Here is a 24,866-nt window from a genome sequence, read left to right on the forward strand (position 1 = left end):
AGATATTGGTGATGATGCAGAGAAAGAGGATCTCTTTTGCACTGCTGGTGGGAATGCAAACTGGTGCAGCCATGCTGGAAAACAGTATGTAGGTTCCTCAAAAATTTAAAAATAGAACTACTCTATGACCCAGCAATTGCACTTCTAGGTATTTATCCAGGGGATACAGATATGCTGTTTCGAAGGGGCACACACACCCCAGTGTTTATACCAGCACTATCAACGATAGCCAAAGCATGGAAAGAACCCAAATGTCCATCAATGGATGAATGGATAAAGAAGATGTGGTATATATATATATACAATGGAGTATTATTCAGCAGTCAAATAGAATGAAATCTTGCCATTTGCAACTATGTGGTTGGAACTAGAGGGTATTATGCTAAGCAAAATTAGAGAAAGACAAATATCACATGACTTCACTTATATGAGGACTTTAAGATACAAAACAGATGAGCATAAGGAAAGGGAGGCAAAAATTACATAAAAACAGAGAGGGGAACAAAACATAAGAGACTCAAATATGGAGAACAAACAGAGGGTTACTGGAGGGGTGGTGGGAGGGGTATGGGATAAATGGGTAAGGGGCATTAAGGAATCTACTGAAATCATTGTTGCACCATATGCTAACTTGGATGTAAATTAAAAAAAAGTAAATCAAATAAAAATAAAAAAATATGCTTCTTTGATAGATGTTAATGTCATTAATTGGTATCATTGCATCATTGTAATTGTAAACCATCATTCAAGTATGAATGGGAAAAATAACTGCTAATTTCACATATTCGAGAACTCAAAGTATAGTAACCTAGTGTAACACAGCTGTCGGAAGAACAAAACTTGAGGGTATCTCCCAGCAAAGTAGAAAATAAATGTAAATAAAGCAGGAGGTATAGAAAGAAAAGCGGGCCAAAGTAAATAAGTAAAACTTATAGTTAAATATAAATAGTTGCTGATAATAATGTTCTACTATAACAAGTAGAATTTATGCCAGGAATGCAAAGGTGTTTATATAACAGAAAATCAACACGTTTTTAACTTAGAAAAAAAATTAAAAACCACATTGTTGTAGCATTATATTCTGAAATAGCATTTTATAAAACTGAGCAGCAGCCTTTAAAAACATCATCAAATAGAAAGAAAGGTACTTTAAGTATAATAAAAGCTAGTCACCAAGTCTAAAACTAAACATCATACTGAACAAAGAAGTACTGCAGCCACTTCTACTAAAACAGAAACGTGGCCACAATTTCTCCTGTTACCACTCTTTTTCACAATTGTTTGGAAATTCTAGTATATATTAAAGACAAGAAAATAAAATAACTAGTATAAATATTGGAAAAGAAAAGACAGTGTCATCTTTATTTTTAAATGAATTGAAAACCCTAGAGAATCCAGTAAATATCTAGTAGAAATAATATAAGTTAGGGGGTGGTTGACACTTTTAGCTCTACCAATATTTACTGATTAGAAATGTACATAACAAATTTACATTCACAGTGATAACAACCATCATATTCTCAGGGATAAATTTGACAGGGAACCTGTGTAAGACTTGGCCAAATGGAAAGACATATCATGTTATTTGATTTACACATTAATTTGTTGCAGTTTCATTCAAGGACAACAACAGGTTCACTTTTATTTGGTTAAAATAATTTAAGTTCTGTGGAGGAATAAATGAGAATAACTGAAGATGAAAAAGAATAATTGATTTTGGTGGGAGTGTGACTTATAAAGTACTAAAGCTAATTATACCTGGTCACATGGTTAAACATAGGCTAGATGTGTCTAGGACAGAGAGTAAGAAAAACCATGGCATATTAATAAGGCCAGAGCACTATTGCTACTTCGTTTTTTGAAATTGTCCAAGGCATTGTAGGACAAACTGCCATTATGACTGAGGGATACCTCCTAAATTTTTAAACAATCAGAATCTGCCTGTGATTGAGACCTGAGCTAGAGATACAATAAAGGGGTTATATTTTTGTTTTCTTGTGTCATTGTATTACCTTAAATGCTTGGGGTGCTAATTTTTCTGCTGTGTTTTATGACTTGTTCCTGGTGGGTTATTTCCTCATGTGTTTTTAAAGTTTGTTTATAAGCTCATCTTGGGTAGGAATTGTTTTCTGTGGGAGATTCTGTGCTGTTGAATATTGAAATTGTCTGTTCTGCTAGACATTGCACTAGTATTGCAGGCCATGGACTAATTTTTTGAAGTTTTTTTATTGTGGTAAAATATATATAACATAAATTCTCTATTTTAACCATGTTTAATTGTACAATTCAGTGGCATTAATTACTTTCACGGTGTTGTGCAGCCATCACCACCATCTGCCCAAAACTTCGTCAGCTCCTAATTTTTCATCATTCCAAACACAAATGCCATACCTATTTAGCAGTAACTCCCCATTTCCTCCTCCCTCTAGCTCCTGATACGCTCTAATTTACTTTCCATTTCTCCGAATTTGCCTTTTTAGGTTTTTTACATAGTACAATCATACTATTTTGTCCTTTTCTGTCTAGCTTATTTCATCTAGTGTAGTGTTGCCAAGGTTCATTTGTGTTTTAGCATGTATCAGAACTTCGTTCCTTTTTCTAACTCAATAATATTCCTTTTATGTATATGTCACATTTTGCTTATCCATTCATCTGTGGACAAACACTTGGGGGTTTTTTTCTTCTTCTTTTTCACTATCGTGAATAATGCTACTATGAACATTGTGATACAACTGTCTAAGTTTGTTTTAAATTTGGGGGGAGAATATTTATAGGAGTGGAATTGCTGGTCTAATGGGAAAATGTACAGGGTTTTGTGTGAACATAAGTTTTCATTTATTTCAGATAAATGTCTAGAAGGTAGGGTCAGAACATACTTCAGTTGCATGTTTAGTTTCCAAAGAAAATGCCAAGTCTTTGCCAGAGTGGCTATTCCATTTTACATGCCTACTAGCCTTGTTTAAGTGATCTGGTTTCTCTTCATCCTTGCTAGCATTTGTTTTTGTCACTATTTTGATTTTAGCTGTTTTGATAAGTGTATAATGGTATCTCATGTTTTTAACTGCATTTCTGTACTGGCTGATGATTACTGAGCATTTTTTCAGGTGCTTATTTGCTGTCTGTATTTCTTTGGTGAAATATCTCCTCATATCTTTTCACTGTCTTCTGATTGGATTATTTTGGTTGGTGTGTGTGTGTTGAATTTTGAGAGTTCTTTATATATTCTAGCCTTTGTTAGATATGTGGTTTGCAAATATCTTCTCCCAGTCTTTTGATTGTCTTTTTACCTCTTTATCAGGGGCTTTTGTAGAGCAATGGTTTTTAATATTGAGGAAGTCCAGTTTATCACATTTTACTATCTAAGTACCAGGTAGGGTACTGGATGTTTGAATTTGAATTTGAGTTAAATTCTCTTTAAATACCCCCATGAACAAAAATTACATTATCTGTAAAAATAAGGCACTTTATTAGAAGTATTTGTTACTGGTGGGTTTTTCCTTTTCCTTTTTCCTTTTTTGGGGGTGGGGGAGGTCTATAGTCCACTGAAGTTAATTAAAATCTTCATTGCTCTTTGAATAATGATTGTTCATAATAAACTGTAAAGAAATACATATAATAGTATTTAATGCAAATATAATTGTATTGTAAAAATATCTTTTTCCCTTCTGGGGACAGTACGTTTTATTTCACTAATAAATCATGAAATTACAGCATATGCTTTTTAAGAGTTTTTACCTTTTCTGTAACCTGTTCTAACAAAATTTGGTTAAAAAATACACTCTCGGGGTGCCTGGGTGGCTTAGTCAGTTAAGTGCCTGACTTTAGCTCAGGTCATGATCTCACAGTTCATGAGTTTGAGCCCCGCATCAGGCTCTGTGCTGACAGCTCAGAGCCTGGAGCCTGCTACTTTGGATATCTGTCTCCCTCTCTCTCTGCCCCTCCCTCGCTCATGCTCAGTCTCTGCTTCAAAAAATAAACATTAAAAAAATATACTCCCATTTAATATGAGGAAAGGATTCTGCTTACTTAATTTAGAGCTACAAAATCTTTTTGTAATATCACCTAAACCTGTCATATTTTTTTCTCTAGTACAGTATTTGCCTTTCTGTTTCTCTGCCTATCAATTTTTCCAATTTGTGGTTGGCTGTTGAGATAGTTCTTATGAAATTCATTTGTCCTTGCCAGTTAAGATAGGTTGTCATGGAATTCGAGGTGAAAAGTCATTGGAGAAAGCAACAGAATGTGGTCATATAACAGAGAATAAGGATTCTTATTTGGCAGTAGACAACAGTGAGCCAGAAAATTAATGTGGTTGGTGAATGAAAAAAGTAGTGAGAACCTTGAAGTTGCATTTTGAAACAAGTTTGATTTTATTGGTTTCGTTTATATTTCTGATATTTGTAGCAGTTTAGTAATTAAATTAAGAACACTTCTCACCAGATAGACACATACACTCACAATCATGTTTTCACATCTATTTTTTCCCAGTTTAATTCTCATCCCTTTTTTTTAGAGTTGTTTTAGAGTTGTGTTAACTTCACAAGATGAATTGTTATGGTTTCTATCTTTCACTGTGCTTTATGTATCATATAAATTATTTATTCCTTGTAAGTTTAATAGAACTCATACATAAAAATGGTTGACCTAGGTTTCCTGAGGGGTTTTTATTGGTAGTTTTTGGACAGTATTTTCTATTTTATTGTCATTCATAGAATTAGGTTTCCTTTAGGTAATTTAGGTAGTCTGTTATTTTCCCAAAAAATTGTCCATTTCATTGAGATTTTAAAATGTACATAAAGTTATATATATTATGGTCATTTGAGATTAATTTAGCTTCTCCTCATACTATTTTCATATTTCCTATCTCTGAGCTTTCAGGCTTATCTTTTTTATTAGCTTATTTCCAAATTTACAACTCCTTGATTTATCAATTTTATCTTTTCCTTGTTTACATTATACATTTTCCTTATATAGCTTTTGCCCTATTCCATAAACTTCTACATATAATCTCATTATTAACTATTCACATGGTCTATAATTCTTGATTTTCCTTTAAACCTGAGTAATTTAATCAGCTTAAAATTTCCCAAGTCATTGATTTTGTTTGTTTGTTAATGCTTTGTTATAATTTTCTAGTTTAATGTATGGTGGTTAGAAAATGTCCTGATCATTTGCTTCTCTTTAAAGTAGTGATGGGTGAACTACGTCCTGTAAACAAACCACCTGTATTTGTAAATAAAGTTTTATTTACATAGCATCACATTTGTGATAGAGACTGTACAGCCCACAGTCCTAAAATATTTACAATCTGGCCCTAAAAGAAAAAGTTTGCCTTGCTTTTAAAGTATTGGAATTAATTTTTCTTGGCTGAATTTTGATCAGATTTTATAACTAGTGGGTTCTGGAGAATGAAATGTATTTTTAATTCATAGGACGAAGTTAACTATATTTATTAAGTAAACTACTAATTTTTTTTTTTAATTTTTTTTTTCAACGTTTATTTATTTTTGGGACAGAGAGAGACAGAGCATGAACGGGGGAGGGGCAGAGAGAGAGGGAAACACAGAATCGGAAACAGGCTCCAGGCTCCGAGCCATCAGCCCAGAGCCCGACGCGGGGCCCGAACTCACGGACCGCGAGATCGTGACCTGGCTGAAGTCGGACGCTTAACCGACTGCGCCACCCAGGCGCCCCAACTACTAATTTTTTAACTACTGATCTTTAATTTTTAAACTACTAATTTCTTCTCTTTTATGTTAACTTCTTTTGCTTAGTTGAGCTTTCAGTAATTTTGCCTTAAATATGTCTGGATTTTGTATTTAAGGTTTATCTCTTATAAATGTCATGTATTTTTTGTCTTGTTATATTATATCCAATTTGATTTTCCATTTTTAAATGGTAAAATTAGTCCATTTACATTGACTATATAACTTGATATGATTTGGTTTAAGTTTCTCATCTTGCTCTTTGTTTTGCATTCTGTATGTTTCTTGTTCTTTTTTCCCCTGTTTTCTGTCTTGAAGATTTATCAAAAAAATTTTTTTATATTCTTTCCATTTTCTTGGCCTTTTAGCTACACCTTCTTGGAATTATTTTAAAGAGATTACACAAGGGATTACAGTATGCATCTTTAACTTTTTATGGTTTAACTTGAATTTTTATTTTACTACTTTGTTAGCACTGTAATGACCTTATGATATTTAATTCTATTTATAGCACACACTTCCATTGTCTTATATTTTACTTCTATAGTATATATTTTACAATACATTGTATTACTGTTGCTTTATGTAGTCAGCAGTCTTCTTAAGATTTAAAAAAAAAGTCTTTTTTTATTTACCCATATATTTACCTCTTCTAGTGTATTCCATTCCTTCTTATAAAATGGTGTTATATCTGAGATTTTTTTTCACCCTGTGGAATTTCCTTTGCATTTCTTGAAGTGTGGGTCTGCCTGCAGTGAATTATCTCAGCTCTTGTTTTCCTATGATGGTTTTTTTTTTTTTGCCTTTATTTTTATTTTTATTTAAAAAATTTTTTTTTCAACGTTTATTTATTTTTGGGACAGAGAGAGACAGAGCATGAACGGGGGAGGGGCAGAGAGAGAGGGAGACACAGAATCAGAAACAGGCTCCAGGCTCTGAGCCATCAGCCCAGAGCCTGACGCGGGGCTCGAACTCCCAGACCGTGAGATCGTGACCTGGCTGAAGTCGGACGCTTAACTGACTGCGCCACCCAGGCGCCCCTGCCTTTATTTTTTGAAGGATATTTTCCTTAGGTATGAAATTGTAGATTGGTAATTTTTTTTCTTTCAACACTTTAAAGATGTTATTCTGTTATGTTTGGACTCTTATTGTTTCTGATGGGCGCTCACCCATTATTTGCAGTGTTTCTCCCACCCTTCCCAACTTGGAATATAATGTGACCTATGTATTTATTTAATTTGATCTGGTTGTTTTAAATTTTTTTAATTTATCTTGGCTTTTAGTATTGGGCTGTGATATTGCCTAGGTGTACGATTTTCTTTCTCTGTTTTGTATTTTGGAGATGTCTCATCAAATGTGGACAGCCTGAGCCATTATTTCTTAAAGTAGTTTTTTTTTTTTTCATCTGTGTTTTAGAACTTTATATATATTAGATTCTTTGATATTATCTCTCACGTATATCAACCTGTGTTCTTTTTGTTTTTTGGACTTTTTTTTCTCTTTGGTTAATGTATCTTGGCCTGTCTCCATGTTCATTGATCCTTTCTTCTGCTGTGTTCGGTCAGCCTTTATGCCCAGGAAATTAATTCTAATTCAGATAATGTTTTTCAGTTACAGATGCTCATGTGGTTCTTTTAAAGATAATTACATTTCTCTATTGAAATTTTCAGTCTTTTTTATTTTTTTCTGCTTTAACCTCTTTTTTCTTAACTTACACATACTAGCTAAAAATAATAGTTTAATAGCTGATGTCCCTGCTAAGATATATATGCATCTGCTTCTATTAATTATTTTGCCACTTGATTATGGGTCATATTTTCTGACTTCTTCACATATCTGAGTTTGATCTTTTGGATTTGATGGATCGTTGAAGTGGATAAGGGCTAGGTTATAGTTTAGTTTGCTTCAGTTCACATGTATTCCATATGTCTAGGGTGAGATCTGTGTGTATGTCAGTACTTAGCAGGATTCTGGCTAATTCCATCTGATTATGAGATCATAATCAACTCTCTTGTCAGGCTTCCAGTCCTCCATGCTGCCACTGTGAACTTGGTAGAAGTCCTGTGTGGAGAATCATTGGGCCTGGAGACCTTGCTTTGAATATAGGATTTCTTCATCCTCTGTATCAGAAGCTGGCAAACTGTGGCCTGCAGGCTTAATCTGGCTGCCACCTGTTTTTGTAAATAAAGTTTTATTGGGACATAGCCATACTCATTTGCTTATATATTTTCTAAGTCTGCTTTCATGCTATAAGAGCAGAATTCTGTGGTTAGAACAGAGACTGAAATATTTAATATCTGATTCATTAAGGAAGAATTTGCTGACCTCTGTTCTATACTATCAAGCAAGTACACAGAGTAAATAAAAATTTTGCTGATTTCTGTTTATCTCACTGGAGCCTCTGCCTGTAGCAGAAGTATTCCTCCTACTACCCATGCTTTGATTTTGTAAATGACCATAGTGATCTTAAATAAATTTCATCGGATCATATCAACCCTAATCTTAGAGTCCTACAGTAGTATTAGTAGGTCTTAGAATAAAATTCAAAGTCTTCATCTAAATTTATAGAGCCTTTGGTAATATAAATACTCCCTAATCTTCAACCTTCTTCTTCTTTTTTTTTTAAATAGACTTTATTGGGGCACCTTGGTGGCTCAGTCGGTTAAGCATCTGACTTTGGCTCAAGTCATGATCTCACAGCCTGTGGGTTCGAGCCCCACATCGGATTCTGTGCTGACACCTCAGAGCCTGGAGCCTGCTTCAGATTCTGTGTCTCCCTCTCTCTCTCTGCCCTTGCCCTGTTCATGCTCTGTCTCTCTCTCTGTCTCTCAAAAATGAATAAACGTTAAAAATATTTTTAAGTAGACTTTATTTTTAGAGCAGTTTTAGGTTTGTGGCAAATTTGAGGGGAAGATACAGAGATTTCCCATATACTCTCTGCTCCCCCACATACATTAATATTCACTGGCCTTTCACCTCAGTCTTCTCACTGAACTTCTTTCTCAGCCCCTACCATGTTCATACTCCATCCAATTACCATTTCTGTCCTTATAGTAGATACCACTTTTTGATATATTTTACTTTGCTTGGTTTGGATTATTGTTTATCTTCCTTAATAAATGTAAGCCCTACAAGTTCACTATCTTATTTCTAGCATCTAGAAATTAGTAGATCTATAAATATTTGTTGAATGAATCAATATACTGTTTTTCTCTGACTCACCATCATCTGCCTTCACTCTCATCCTGCTGCCATATTACTTTTATTAAGGTACTAATTTTAGCTAAAAAATTCTTAGTTGGCAGGACCTGACCTCACCTACCTTCTGTAGCCTCATCCCTGTAATATTTATTTTATTTTGTATTTAAAAAAGTTTTTTTGAGAGAGTGCATAAGTGAGTGAGGGGCAGAGAGAGAAAGATAATATCCCATGAGGGGCAGAGAGAGAGAGTGAAGTGGGGCTCACCTAAACCAGAGCTCAATTTCACCTACTGCAGAACTTGAACTCATGTGAGATCATGATCTGAGCTGAAGTCAGATGCTTAACCGACTGAGCCACCCAGAAGCCCCTCCCTGTAATTCTTACTAAGAAACATTCTACTTTATCTAAATCAGACTTCTTAATACTTTATATTTTCTGTACCCCTTTGATCATGACATTCACCCTGTATAGAATAAACTTGCCATTTATCCTTGAGTTACCTCTTTAGTCCTATCTAATCAATCACTAAAATCCAGCTTATGTGTCATTTTGGTTCACAGTCATCAGTCTTTTCCCTCACATACTGTAGTACTACTTATTGCCTGTATTGCTAATATGAAACTTAATAATGTAATGCCTTCTATTATTTATGAACTTTCTAGAAATGTTTCCCTAATATAGTTTATCCTAAGGGTAAGAGAGATGTACACTTCTTTCTGTCCCCCCATTAGTTCAGATTGTCACTGTATTTACATTTGTATATCTGTATTTCATTCAAAGTAAATGTAAGAAGTCATGTTAAGTTACTGTCTTTGATGAGGCACGTATTGAGTAACTGTTACCTTACAGTTGCATATGTTCTATGTTTCACAAAAGCAAATGACTTTAAATATATTACCTAATTTAGTCTGTATAACAAATACCACTTCATTTTACAGATGAGAGAAAAAAGACTTGCCCAAGATAAAAAGACTTTCTCAAGTGTGTACAGCTAGTAGACAGCTGTAGCAGAAAACATGGAATTTTTACTCTTCATATCTGAAGAGTGACTGAATAAATTGGACAGTTCATAGTGAAATGAAGTCTAAACTGAGATCTGAAAACTATGTCTTTTCTTTAAAGTAGCAAGTTGGATGTTATGAGATCTTAAATTGGTAAGGATTATATCAAAGGAACAAGTAGGCAAGAGTTTGGTGGCTTCATGTTAAAAAAAATGGGTACTAGTGTTAGGGGCTGCAGGGTGGCTCAGTTGGTTAAGCATCCAACTTCGGTCAGGTCATGATCTTGCAGTTCATGAGTTTAAGCCCTGCATCAGGCTCTGTGCTGATAGCTCAGAGCCTGGAACTTACTTTGTATTCTATGTCTCTTTCTCTTTCTGCCCCTGCCCTGCTTGTGCTCTGTCTCTCTCTCTCTCAAAAATAAACATTAAAAAAAATAGGTACCAGTTATATGCTGTGAGTTGACTTGTCAGTTTCCTATAGTTTATTATTTGAAAAAATTGCCTTAAATGTAAACTAACATTAGCATCTCTCCATGGCTTTCGTGATTATTAAATGTACAGTAATACACTTGATGTTAATTTAAAACATTTTTTCATGCAGCAGAATATTGGCCTCAGTCATTTTTCTGCCCATACATTCCTGCAATATTTACTGCAAATATTAGGGGCTCTCATCTACAGTGGTAAATACAGAGATTAGAATGGGAGACATTAAGTTAGATAATGCTCCACTTCCAGTTGTAGAAATTTTCTCCTCTGTTCTTACTGACTTAAGGTAGAGTGTTTGGGGATGGGCTGGTGGGAAAAGAAAGTTGGCAGACAGAATGGAATGATGAATACGAAGGCCAAAGTGAGAAATTACAGCAACAAGTACCCCTTCTTTATGTCCCTCCTTTTATTTTGTACCCCTTTTATATTTTGTCTCTGTTGTAATTATCACTATTTATCTTACTGTGTATCTTGTTTCTCTTGTTTTTTAAATTAAATTAAAAATTTTTCTTTTTATTATATATATAAAGAGAGCATGCACAAGTAGGGAAGAGGGGCAGAGAGAGAGAGAGAGAGAGAGAGAGAGAGAGAGAGAGAATCCACACTCAACATGGAGCCCTATGCAGGGCTCAATCCTATGACGCTGGGATCACGACCTGAGCCAAAAATCGAGTTAAACGCTCAACCAACTGAGCCACCTAGGCTCCCCTTATTTCTCTGTTTTATTTTCTTCCTTTCCTACTGGAAAACAAGTTTCATGACAAGTTCACTGTCTTTCCCACTTCTGTATCCTGTCTGGCACCTGGTAAGCACTCAATAGTATGTATTTATTTTATGAATGAATAACATTTGAAGGAAGTTAACTCTGGGGTCAGTGTATAAAATGGACTATGGTGAAGAGATAGTAGTTCAGAGATGATGAAAGAGCCAAAGAAGTGACAGCAGGGGCTCCTGGGTGGCTCAGTTGGTTAAGTGTCCAACTTTTGATTTGGGTTCAGGTCAGGATTTTATGGTTCATGAGATCGAGCCCTGCATGGGCTCTGTGCTGGCAGTGTGGTGCCTACTTGGGATTCTCTCTCTCCCTCTGTCTCTGCCCCTCCTGTGTTCTCTCACTGTCTCCCTCTCTCTCTCAAAATAAATAAAGATTTAAAAAAAAAAAAAGGCGACAGCAGGACTAATGAGGTTACACAAGGAAGACATTTTTGGGGTGAACTAGAAAGGATTTGGGTACTAGGGTATCAGGGAAAGGAAAAGAATGAGCAGAAATAATTTGTTCTGAGATTTCTGACTAGAGAGCCTGGCTTACTGGTGTCATTATGTCATTCCAGGCCCATATGCTATGCACAGTGATCATATATTAAATGAATAACTCTCCAGAAATAAGCTTTTACCTTTTGCACAAAATCTTGCTTTTAAATGTAGTTTGTTTAACTCCGTGGTTTATTTCCATTCTTCTGGGTTTATTTGTAATTTACTCTTTTTTTAATTTTTATTTTTTGGGAGACAGCATGTGTGCAAGTGGGAGAGGGACACAGGGAGAGAGAGAATCCTAAGCAGACTTTGTGCTCAGCGTGGAGCCCAACTCAAGGCTCAATTTCAGGACCATGAGGTCATGACCTAAGCCAAAATCCAGAGTTGGACTCTCAACCTACTAGACCACCCAGGTGCCCCTATAATTTACCCTTATTTGAGCTTTGAGATTATGCTTCCCCTGGATTTTAGGACAAATTAACGTTACAGCCCTTTTAGCACTGCTCTGCAATATAGCAGCTCAAAGTCATAGTTTGGTACTTTCATAGTTTACCATTTCCATCATTGTTGCTGAAGAAAGAAGCCAGAGAAAATTATGTAGAGGTTTTGCTGTTAGCACAAGTCCTTTTGTGAGTAATTCTTTCCAGCTTACAGGAAGTAAGTTTTCATTCTTCTAATTAGCTTGTGCTTATTTCCAGGTGCCTATACTATGCATATTGCACAAGGTGCTTGAAATATAAAATACTGATTGAAGTTCCTCTGATGAAACTGACTTCCATTATTAATCCAATCATATGTTTTAAATAGCAGTTTTTTAAAAGATTAAATTATTTAAACTGGTTTAATTTGGACACTTTCTGCAGATCAGTTACTTTAAAAAGCTAAGTATATTTCAGATATGCCACTTATGATCCTACATACATAAATCAGAATGTTCAATGAAGAGAGATAAATATTTAGGAAATATGTTCTAATTTCTGATCTAAAAATAGATTTAAATAGTGTTCAAATATATACTTTTCGGGATGCCTGGGTGGCCCAGTTGTTTAAGCATCAGAGTCTTGATCTCAGCTCAGGTCTTAATCTCAGGGTCATTAGTTCAAACCCCATGTTGGGCTCTGCGCTGGGCTTAAAAATAACGTATATATGTGTAATTTTTTTAAATGCTTTTTTTATATAGCATATTTTGATGTATAGTAATGCTCTCACCAAATTAAAATAGTAAATTAATGCTGTCAAATTTTTCATCTGAATATATGTAGTTTTTGTTTTCTTAGAAAATTTTAAATATTTCAAATTAAAAGCCTCTAGATTATAGATTTGTGGTTTTGCTAATTTGTGGTATTCTATATTATCCCATGGTTTCCTCATACATAATATATAATCATGCTTACTTTTTATGGTATATGGCAGTTTTAATAATAATATATACATGTACTGATGATAGTAAAAGGTTAATGAGAGAGCCATGAAATGAATGAGATGCTAAAAGGAGAAAGTGTCTTTTAAAAATTGCTTTGGTGCAGCATTCGTACACTCTTGCCCTCAAGAATCTCTGGAATACAGTTCTGTAAACGGGAAGCATTTTTCATACAAGTATAATTTGTATGTCTTTAAAGAAACTCAATAACCAAAAAATTAACATTAAAAATATGCTCTGCTCCACCCCACCGCATTTTCATAGATTTTTTCTATCAGGTTTTATTTGACTTACTGGAAAAAATAGGTTAACTTAATTTTTTTTTTCCAGATTCATAATGTTCTGAGCAGGAGTCATGTTTTTTTTTAATTCATCCCTAAGTATCTTCCATCAAAAATGCTGGTTCTTTAAAGGAATTTCAAAGAATCTTTTATGCATTATCAAGATGTAAACTGGTCATGTTTTTAAACTAAAGATAAACGAGCTGAGTTTTGTTTTGTTTTTTTCCTAAACCACCATTAATCTTTTAATAAGTTGAAGAAACAAGTAACACTGAAAATGTTATCTTTACTATTAGAATGACTGAAATTCTTGCATGTAGCTCTGTGATTCAACAATTTTCAAATGAAATGTCTTTTGTAAAATTACTTTGTGTAATCAATAGGGTATATCAGTGAAGTAATATTAATAAAAATATATATGATAAAGATATAACTATAACACTAATTTTATTTCTTTTTTTAAGACATTTTTTTAAAAGTTTATTTTTGAATTTTTTTTTGTTTATTTTAGAGAGAGAGAGAGAGAGAGAGAGAGAGAGAGAGAGAGAGAGAAAGTGGGGGAGGAGCAGGAAGAGAGGGAGACACAGAATCCAAATCAGGCTCCAGGCTCTGAGCCTGACGCAAGGCTTAACCCCATGAACCATGAGCTCATGACCTGAGCCGAAGTTGGACACTTAACGGACGGAACCACCCAGGCGCCCGTTGAAAGTTTATTTTTGAGAGAGAGAGAGAGAGAGCGCGCGCGAGAGCGAGAGCACATGTGCACGTATAAGTAGGGGAGGGTCAGAGAGAGAGGAGGCAGAATCTCAAGCAGGCTCCACACTGTCACCAAAGAGCCTGATAGGGGGTTCAATCTCACAAACAAAATGGTTCATTTCCATAACAAAATGGTTTTACTGTCCTCAGATGAGTCTATGTCATTGAAATGTCCTTTCTGTGTGTATTGTCAGGGAGCAAGAATTCCTGTCTTCATCAAGATCCTTCTTCCCAGACTAAGAATCAAATGGACATTGACAGGTTAATAGGAGAAAATCAAACTTAATAGGCTAAGAATGGAAAATCCATATAGACATGGAAATTCCAAATGCAGGCAACATAAGGTATATATATGTCATTCTGAACTAAGGAGAGGAAGGGGTCTGGGGCTTTAAAAGGAAGGAATGCATTTCACAGGAAGATGAAAAAAGGTAAATGTTTAGTAAACAAATGTTCGCTAGGCCACTCTGACACAATGGGACATAGAGGACTTTGATCAAACAGATCTTGCTAGGTTCCTCCCTATCTACTGTACTTGGCTTATGTAATAATGTGGTTATCTATGGGAATAGCTCTTTTCCTAGAGTAGATTATCTAAATTCTTTTTAGGCAGTTGAAGGGGAAGGTAAAGCACTTTTCTTGAATTTGCAGGGTTTTAATTGCTTTTTTTTTAATGTTTTAAAATTTATTTTTGAGAGAGAGCACACGCACACACACACATACACACAAGCATGAGAGGAGGAGGAGCAGAGAGAGAGGGGGGACAGAGGATCTGAAGCCGGCTCTGCACTAACAGCAGAGAGCCCAACTTGGGGCTTGAACTCATGGAGCTCATGACCTGAGCCAAGCTCAGATGCTCAACCGACTGAGCCACACAGTCTCCCCGTTTTAATTGCTTTTTAACTCAAAATGATCTTTATGCCAAAGTGGCCCATCTTGGGGCAGGCTGTTGTTGGCTCTTCCAGTACATAAAGATATAAAACTTGGAAAATTACTTTGTTCATCTGCATGCAATAGATTCAGGATCAGCATACATTTACTGAATATTTATTATGTGCCTTTCACTGTGTTAAATACTTTAACCAAAATTATACTCGTGTGTTAGTCTATATTAACTTGAAATATGTGTAAAATTTGAAAATTGTGGGAAAATTTTGCTCACTAAAGATTTTATTTTAGGGAGCTTATCATTTTGATTAAGAAAGAATTTGGTAAACATCATTTATGGTTATTATACAGCCTTTAGGTAGTAGTCTGTGCTCAGACCAAGAATGTTATTGAGAACAGAGACATCTCTTATCTGTTTCGTTTCCTTGGTCCAGTTTTCTTAATAAATATTTGTCACATGGCATGAATTTTCTGAAAAAGCCATAATATTATTTCATGTTATATTTTGTAACTAAAAAAAATCAGATAAAGCTAGTTTTAAATCACTTTGAAATAACTTAGTGACCCTTTAGAATAATACTGTTCAGTAGAACTTTCTGTGATGATGGATATATTTTTATAAGTCTGTATTCAATAGCATAATGGAAAGAACTCAGGACTGCCCCAAGTACAGTTAATTAAATCTCAAAGATTTTTTTTAGTACTTACTTTGTATTAAGCATTATGATACATGTTGCGGATAGTTCCTGTTCTCAGGGAGCTCAGACTCTAATACAGAAGAGAGATTCCAAACCTATCAGTGATAATACAGTTGGGGATAGGCAGGAAGGAGAGGAGAATTCAAGTTGAACTTTGAAGGGTAAGTATGCATTAGGGGTCCACATAGAGAAAGTAGCATTTGCCAGTAGATGAAGATGGGAGACTATATGGTGCATACCAGCAACTGTAAGAATTCTCTATTCCTGGAACCTAGGGTGAGTTAGAAAGTTGCTAAAAAGAATGGCAGTTAATCGCTCATCAGTTAATGAAATGTTTTGTGTGCCATGCTAAAGAGTTTGGATTATATCTTTAAAGCCATAAGGGAGCCATTACAGGGTTTTAAACTGATGAGTAAAAAAGATTTTAGCATGATGGCACCTGGGTGGCTCAGTGGGTTGAGTGTCCGACTTTGGCTCAGGTCATAATCTCATGATTTGTTAGTTTGAGGCCCACATCAGGCTTGCTACTGTCAATGCGGAGCCCGCTTACGATCCTTTATCCATCTCTCCCTCTGCCATTCCCCTGCTCGCACTTTCTCTCTCAAAAAATAAAACATTAAAAAAAAAAAAGGAGTTTAGCATCTTAACTCAGTACCCTGGTCCCAGGTTTATTAAGTTTGAAATTTCTAGAGGAAATGAGAACTTTCTGTTAAAATTTATGTTTGATTAGATCTCGTATAATTTTTTCCCTGGTCAGTTTTATTTGCTGTTGTAACAGTTAGAATGGTTAGAATTACCAAAGATCCAGTTTAGAATGACTGAAATATGAAGAAGATTTATAAGTTCATATAATAGAGAATTCAGGAGGTGTGGTGATTTGTAGATAAGTTAATTCTGAGGCTCAGCAGCATCACCAAGGACTCTGTTTCTTTCCATCTTTCTGCTGTGCCATTTTCAGCATCTCGGTGGTGGTTTTCTGGCTTGTCCTTAAATAGCTGCAAGAGAACTACCATACCTTCAGCTTGTATATCTACACACAGCATTGTTTGGAGACTGGTAGAACAACAGGCCTTTCTGGGTCCATTTTTAAGATTGAGGAAAACTTACCAGAAAGCTTTCTCTCTCCCGCCCCATTCGCTTCACATCCCATTGGCCAAAGTAAAGCACATAATTTTTTTTTTCGTTTTTTTGTTTTTGTTTTTTAATTTTAGAGCGCATGTGAGCAGGGGAGAGAGAAAGAGAGAGAGAGGGAGAGAGGGAGAGAATCTTAAGCAGGCTCTATGCTCAGTGTAGAACCTAATGTAGGGCTCAATCCCATGACCCTGGGATCATGACCTAAGCTGAAATCAGGACTCGGAAGCTCAACTGACTGAGCCACCAGGTGCCCAAGCACATAACCTTTCTTAAACCAATTAGTGGAATTTCAACTGTTACTATTAAGATTTATTTACTAGTTAAGGTTTATTTGCTGAGGCTAGGGAGAGAACCAGCCTAAAATACCTGAAATAAAATCAGGGTTATCTGCTTTGAAGACATATCTTCTTTACAGACTTGGTTTATGACCTGCAAAGCTGAAGACGGCCCTGAGAACCATAGGATTTTTCTGTGTAAGAGGCCTTGCCTGGGAAACAAACCAGCTGATCAACCTAGAAGATAGATTTCTATATTGTTCTTGACCAGGTTTATTCTTTTCTAGTCTAGATTAGGAGTACATGGGAGATTTGCTCTTACTAAATTTTTTCTTCTAAATATGTATTTTTAATGATAATGAATCCTTTTTGTGTCTTTTGTTAAGGAGCCAGATTTTTCAAACTCAAATATTTGGAACAGGTTTGTCTGTCCTTTTGCTGTCACTTTCCATCCTAACCACAAAAGACTTGGCTGCTTGAAGTTTTGGGTGTTTGGTGGGAGAAAGACAATATTGAAGAAAAAACTGATTATTTCAAAATAATGCTTAGCTGTACTTTTCTGCTCTAAAAATTTACTTTATGCCCCGTTCTGTTACCTCTGGTATTATTCATGTACTAGTTAGTTGGTGTAGTCATTTCTTTACTCAGAATATTGTGTTACTTAGCAATTAATTCTTAGTTCCCATCTATGGCCAGACTCGGAGTAAATCTCCTTTCTGTTAACCTTCCAATCACTTTATATTCTGAGGCTAAAATACTATTAGGAACTGTTTAGATACTTCTTTCCTCCCTTCCTGTCTGTGTGCTGTCTTTTCATCCCTGATTATATTGTGAGCACCTATTATGGGTCAGGTAAAATACTGAGGGATACAGTTTACTTAGAGATGCAAGACATAGTCTCTCCCAGATTATACTCTATGGTATAAGTAAACCTGTAGTATTAAAATACAGTATGAGAACTATTATGATGAAGTTCTGTACAGGATGCTGTTAGAGCATAGAAAAAGAACTCCATCTCAGACTTGAGGGAAATGGAACAATTCTGGGAGGAAGTAGTGACTTGTTTTAGGTAGAGGATACAGAAATTATAATGGCTGAAGTTGTGAGGGAACTTGATACATTTAGGGAACAACATACAGATAGTTTGGTACTTTCTTATATTTGCTTTCTTTATCTTATATCTGCTTTCTTATATCCATTTCTTATATCTGCTGCTTTCTGTATGTCTGTTTCATTCTTTTCTGACCTTACACATTAGTTTCCTCTGTTCAGTTCACATAGTGGAACATAGCTACTAACAACACTTCACTTTTACATCTTAACAGCTTAGGCACCCAGAGGCGAACACCAACTCAATCATTTTGTTTTCAAATCCATATGCCCATGGGTAGGTTCACTCTCTCCTAACTTAGGTCTTGTATGCACCCTAGACAAATAAGTTCTACTCTGGACTGGGGTTTGGGTAAGGTTTGTCATCATGTCACCTTGGGTTAGGTAACTTACCTCGGTAGAAATCAACCATGGCAAAGGGAGGGAGTAAATTAGCAGATGGAATGAAGATTGGTAAAGGGCAGTTCTCAGAAAGGGGTGTGGTATGATAGTGGGCAGGGCTAAACAACGCATGTCAATGTTAGGAGCAGTGGCAGCAGTGTCCAAGTGAGAGATAATGAGGGCCTGAAATTAAAAGGTGGCAGTGGAGATGGAGAGATCCCACTGGACTTGATTGATTGAGTTTGGGCTAAATGAAGAAGGTGCCATCCTTTTATTTATTCATTTATGTATTCACTCCACAAAAAATACTGGCTGAGTGCTTGCTCTATGCTAGCTACAGTTAGGGGTACTGGAGATACAGCAGTACCATAGTTCAAGTTATTGTCCTGGTTATGCTGTAACTTGCTCAAAGATTACTCTCATGTTTCTGGCTTAGATGGTTAGGTGAATGGTGGGTCCCATTCACTTGAATTTTAAGGGGGAATGTAATGAATTAATTTTTGGAGATAATAAGTTAGCATTGATAATGGTATATACAGGAGAAGTTAGATACATGGGTTAGGGGCTTAGGAGAGGGCAGAGTAAGAGGTCTAGAATTGGGAGTCATGACCACATGGTGGTGGCTGAAGTTTTAAAAACTTGTAAGGTAGGATTTACTTTGTATGTGTGTATGTACAGTTCAGTGAATTTCAACATGCATATGGATATATGTAGCTGCCACCACAATTAGCATACATAATGGTACAGGTTACATTATGGTACCCCTTCTGGTTACACCCTTACTCCATCCCTAATCCTGAAAAGCAATGAGCTATTTTTCTTTTTCTCTGTAGTTTTTGTTTGTTTGTTTGAAGAATGGGATGTAAATGGAAAACAGAATAATAGAGCCTTTAAAGACTGGCTCCTTTCATTCAGCATAATGCCTTTCAGATTCATTCAAGTTGTGTCCAGCAATAGTTTGTTGCTTTTTATTGCCCAGTGGTACACCATTGTATAGATGTACCATTGTTTCTTTATTCATTCACCCACTAAAGAACATTTGGGTTGTTTCCATTTGGTAGAAGTTATGAGTAAAGCAACTTAGAAACATTCATGTATAGGTTTTTGTGTGAATGTAAGCTTTCATTTCTCTAAGGTCAGTGCCTAGGAGAGAGATTGTTGGATTATATGGGAGGTATATGTTTAACTTTATAAGAAACTGTTAAACTGTTTTCCAGAGTGGCTATACCATTGTCACTCCCACCAGCAGTGTATGAGAGTTCCAGTTGTTGCACATCCTTGCTAGCACTTGGTACTTTCAAGATAGGTATCTTTTATTTTTAGCCATTCTGTCAAATGGTCAGTGGAAGCTCATTGTAGTTTTAATTTGCATTTTTCTAGTGGCTGATGATGCTGAACACATTTTCATGTGATTATTTGCCTTTAATATATATATATATATCAAGTGTCTGTTTAGATTTTGTCCCATTTTTTAATTCAGTTATTTGTTTTCTTGCTATTGAGTTTTGAGAGTTCACTGTATATTCCAGATATCCATCCTTTGTTGGATATGTGAATTACTTTTTTGGTTCTCATAACAGTGATTTTTTTTTTCAGAGCAAAAGTTTTAAATTTGGATGAAGTCCAGTTTATCTTTGTTGTTGTTGTTGTTTAAATGGGTCATCCCTTTGGTATCATATCTTAAAACTGTGCCTAACCCAGGTCATAAAAATTTCTCTTATTTTTTCCCTGTAAGTTTTATAGTTTAGATTTATGGTCTGTTTTGAGCTATTTTTCATATAACATGTAAGATTAAGGTTGATGTGTGTGCTTTTTACATATGGATAGGCAGTTGTTCCTGTTGTTGAAAAGAACATCCTCTCTCCTTTGAATTACTTTTGCATCATTGTCAAGTCTGTTGGCCATATTTGTTTGGGTCTATTTCTGTGCCATCTATTCTTTTCCACTGATATGTTTATATCTGTGTATAGTAGCATACTGTCTTGATTACTGTAGCTTATAGAAAGTCTTAAAACAGGGTAGTGTGGTTCCTGTAACTTGATTTTTCTTTTCATACTTGTTTTAGATAGTTTAGATCTTTTGCCTTTCCATATACATTTTAGAATCTGTATCTATAAAAAAAAAATCCTTCTGGGATATTGGTTGGAATTGCATTAAATCTACAGACCATTTGGAGTAGACTTGAAATCTTTACTATATGGGGTCTTCCAGTCCATGAATATGATATGGTTTTCCATTTATTTAGATCTTACCTGATGTCTTTCATTAGCATTTTTTACCATACAGATCCTATATTTGTTTTGTCAAATTTATGCCTAAATATTTTTTCTTTTTTCTTTTATTAGATGTTGTTAATGGGATGCCATTAGAATCTTGTTTTCTATTTGTATATTGCCAGTGTGTGTGTGTGTGTGTGTGTGTGTGTGTGTGTGTGTGTATACATATAGACACGTGTATATGTATATAGATTTATGATTGATTTTTTTTGACATTGTACTATGACCTTGCTAAACTCACTTCTTAGTTCTAAGAGGTGTTTGAGGGGGGGTGGTTTGCTTGATTTTGGTAGATTCCTTTCAATTTTTAAGTGGACAATAATGGCTTCTAAGGATAAAGATAGTTTTAGTTCTTCCTTTGTAATCTGTGTGCACTGATTAGTACTTCTAGTATGATGGTAGCCAACAGTGGTGAGAATGTGTGTTCTTGCTTTGTTCCTGATTTTAAGGGTGAAGCATTTAGTCTTTACCACTAAGTATGATGTTGACTGCAGGTTTTTTGTAGATGTTCTTTATCGAGTTGAGGAAATTCCCTCCTATTCCTAATTTTCTAATGTTTTCATGAAGGGATGTTGGATTTTTAAAATACTTTTCTGCATCAAGTGATATAATGATGCAATTTTTCTTCTTTAAATCATTAATATGATGGATTACATTGAGTGATTTCCATAGTAAACTAGCTGAGCATGCCTAGTATAAACTCCTCTTGGTCACTGGGTGTGTGTGTTTATACATCATTGGATTTGATCTGCTAATTTTTTGTTGAGGATTTTTGTTTCTGTGTTCAAGAGGGATATTAGCCTATAGTTTTCTTATTTTGTAATGTTTTTATCTGCTTTGATATCAGAGTAATTTTGTCTTCATAAAATTAGTTAGGAATATTTCCTTCTCTTTTCTGGAAGAGATAGTGTAGAATTGGTGTTATTTACCTAAATGTTTGGTAGAATTACCTGTGAAACCATTTGGGCCTGGAGATTTCTTTTTTGCAAAGATTATTTAATCACAGTATTTATTTAATAGTTATAAGAATATTCATGTTACTATTTGATTTTGGTTGAGTTTTAGTAGTTATTAATTACTTATTAAAAGATGTGTTTGGGGTGCCTGGGTGGCTCAGTTGGTTAAGCATCCGACTCTTGGTTTTGGCTCAGGTCATGATCCCATGGTTCATGAGTTGAAGTTCCACATCGGGCTCTGTGTCCCTCTCTCTACCCCTCCCCACTCGTGCTCTCTCTCTCAAATAAATAAACTTAAAAAGAAAAAAGACATGTTTTGAAGACGAAGTTTTGCTGCTGACTAGCTGTGTGACCTTGGGAAAGGTACCTCAGTGTTAACCTCTCTGGTCCTTAATTTGTTCACCTGAAAAATTAAAAAGACTTTTTTTGATTCCTTAAGATTTTTCCTGGTTTTGAATTCTAGAATTTGGGTAGGATAAAAGTGTATGTGTTTGAAGTTTATGTGAAAGGATTGTGAGCCTCTGTTTCTTTTTCATCTGTTAGTGTTTGAACATTGGTTTACCTTGATTCACTTAGCCTTTTAACAGAGAAGTTCTGTATTTTCTTATCAGTGGATTATGTACTGATGAAAAGGTATGGTTAGAGGCAGGCCTTTTTATGGATTTATACGTGATATACTTATGGTATACGAAAAATTACTTTCATAATTATGTAAGAAGATGTAAGGTAAATCATATGCTGGCTTTTAATGTTCTATATTTTTGAAGAATTAAATTACCAGTTTAGAATTTATAGAGTGTTAGAAATGTATTTCTCTTTTGATGATTATTCTTCTGAATCTTCATAATTTAGTGATTATCTTTCTGATTTAAAAAGTCACTCATTTTTAGCTACTTAATGGAGATAATGTCTATAAATATTTTATGTAAAATTCATTTTTAAAAGGTGCACACTTGTGTATCCTGTCCATTTATTGGGTTAAAGCAGAGTGAAAATAGCATACAGATCTGCTGCTGAAGGAAACATTAAGTGGCAGCTGCAGCTGGAGGATTTTACGTAGGCACCTGTGGGTTTGAGTGCGTTCAATATACAGACTGCAGCAGGAGGCTGGCACTGCCTCTGCTGACTCCAGTACACTCCTTCACTGCTGTCTGCCGATCTCTCCACTGGCCAGAAGACAGACAAAATGGTGCAGCACGTAGAGGGCATGGGAAAAAAATAACCGTCAATATGATTCAAAGGTGGGTTTGCTGCATTGAATAGCAGAGAAAATTGTTTAACAAGATTAAAAGCTTGGATATAGTTCAGTATGTCAGAAATCCTTAGCTGTTTTAATGTTTGATTGTGACCATTTAAGAATGAAAATGTATAGTTCTGAAATCTGCATGCTCCCTATATATACAGGTTTCAGGTATATTGCACGTGTAACATTTAATAAATGTATGCATGGTAGATTATAAACAGATTTATATTTGTACTAAATGTGTATAATGTGTGTGTGTGTTGTGTGTATATATATGTATAGATAGATAGATAGATAGATAGATAGATATACACACAACACACACATACACATGAAGGGTTTTTTTCCCTATTAATACTAGATTGTTAAAAAGTAAACACAGGTTTTATATTTTTTCTGTTTTATATTTGTCGCAGCTCCTACCAAGGTCTTTTTCTTTATATTGTTCATTTATAATAGTAGAGAGCATTAGTAGAGCATTCTCTGGTGAGATGGAAAATAAGTAGAATGAACACTGGAGTTGGCACTTCATATTTTATTGATGACTGTAATGCAGTGTGAGTTCGCATTGCACATAGTCATGATTTAAATGATTACCTCTTTTATGAAAGCAAAATGTTTGTAAGAACGGCCATGTTGTAGACAGTGAGTATAAAATGAAGAGAGGAAGTAGGACAAGTAAAATTTCTCTGTCCTTGGTTTCTTGAGCAATGTTCAGCATTGACTCAAGGCACTGTCATTTTAGAAGTACAGTATAGAAACAATTGAACATCAAGCATAGAAAAAACATGGAGGTTTAGTTTCCCACCCCTTCCCGGAAGCACTTTACTTATGTACTCATATATTTTGGGTTTCAGTGGCTGCATATTACTGGGGAGCTGTCCAGTTGAGACAAGATATATTTACTTAAGCCACACCCAACAGATTGAGCTTTTTTATGCATTCGGGCACTATTTTAATCCTGTGCTGATTTGTAACCATCATATGTGGGATGCCTTTGAGTTGTAAAAAGAAACAAAATACTAGATTCACAGGTTTCAGCTTAATGTGCTCTTGAATATCTGAGTTGTTTTATTAATAGCACAGAAGAACAGTATTTAAGTTATGCAGCATTATCTGAGGCAGAGAGAGAGATTGAGAGAGGAAATATTTGTATGGTGCCAGTAAAAGTGTACTGCAAGTGTTCTGATCATATAGGAACAGTGCTGCTGGTATACTATTTTTTGGTTAGTGTTGTAGGTGTTAAATTGGGGTTTGACATTTAGAGTTCAAATTCTCTTCTTTGAGAAAGTATTTGTCCAGGTGTCTTAAATATTTCACTTAATTTTTCTGTGCTTTAAAAAAAATTGCAAAAGATTAAGCCTGAGTTTAAATCTATTTATAATATTGTATTCTATACTAGTGACATGTTGTATGTGAAATCTATTTATAATATTTTATTCTATACTAGTGACATGTTGTATGTGATAAGAATTAACAACTGTATGGCTGTTTGCCACTGTGTTGGATTACCTCAGCCACTTTACTATAAACAGAAATAAGGAGGATCAGCACGCATCTGAGTAGTCTGCAGAGTGCTCAGATGCTGTATTTTCACAAACTCTTTCTTTTAGACAAAGCAAATTCACTCTGTTTTCTTCCCCGAAAGAAAAATAACCCTCTCATCTATACTGTATTCCTTTGATTTTATCGAATAACACAGAAGAATAATATGGGATTTTTATATGTCAGATTTAGTGACAGTAGATAGCTAACTATAGACTGAAATATCCTATATTATTAGAATGTTTTATGTATCTAAA

The 24,866-nt window shown here is 35.2% G+C and overlaps 1 protein-coding gene across 8 annotated transcripts in view; it reads left to right on the forward strand.

Moving 5' to 3' along the window:
• TANC2 (tetratricopeptide repeat, ankyrin repeat and coiled-coil containing 2) overlaps positions 1 to 24,866 on the forward strand; it is a 371,370-nt gene that overhangs the window by 70,202 nt on the left and 276,302 nt on the right. The window contains exon 1 of one of the 8 annotated variants that reach the window (XM_040452039.1): positions 22,838 to 23,062. The exons of the other annotated variants lie outside the window; for them this stretch is intronic. The gene's annotated coding sequence lies outside the window, so the exon portion shown is untranslated. Of the gene's footprint in view, positions 1 to 22,837; positions 23,063 to 24,866 lie in introns of those variants that run through there. 8 annotated transcript variants of the gene reach the window in all.

The sequence above is a fragment of the Herpailurus yagouaroundi genome, unplaced genomic scaffold (assembly GCF_014898765.1).
Source record: "Herpailurus yagouaroundi ecotype Mexico unplaced genomic scaffold, PumYag 206, whole genome shotgun sequence".
Taxonomy (NCBI): Eukaryota; Metazoa; Chordata; class Mammalia; order Carnivora; family Felidae; genus Herpailurus; species Herpailurus yagouaroundi.